Genomic DNA, 341 nt, shown 5'->3' with positions numbered 1-341 from the left:
TTTACTTGTTCGGACCTCCCCAAAAAGTTTACCATACATGAATAATCTACACATATAGATCTAAACCATAGTGGTTTTGCATTTTTCAGAAGTAATGGAGTCTTTTGTCCACATAACCCATATGCGCACAAGCTCTGAAGACTAAAATAAAAATTGTATGATTCGGTTTCATATTTAAAAGTTGTATATCCTCAAATAATTTAATTACATCCCCTTCAAGACCATGTTATGTATATGCATAAACCATAGCACTCCAAGTCGCATACTCTTTCTTAGGTGTCTTCTCAAACATTGTTAATGACCATATTTATTATTCAATACTAAATATTTTTTTTCTATAA

This window comes from Arachis ipaensis, chromosome B07 (genome assembly GCF_000816755.2).
Source record: "Arachis ipaensis cultivar K30076 chromosome B07, Araip1.1, whole genome shotgun sequence".
In the NCBI taxonomy this organism is placed as follows: domain Eukaryota; kingdom Viridiplantae; phylum Streptophyta; class Magnoliopsida; order Fabales; family Fabaceae; genus Arachis; species Arachis ipaensis.
The sequence above is the reverse complement of the archived record's forward strand: the minus strand, read 5'-3'. Positions refer to the sequence as shown.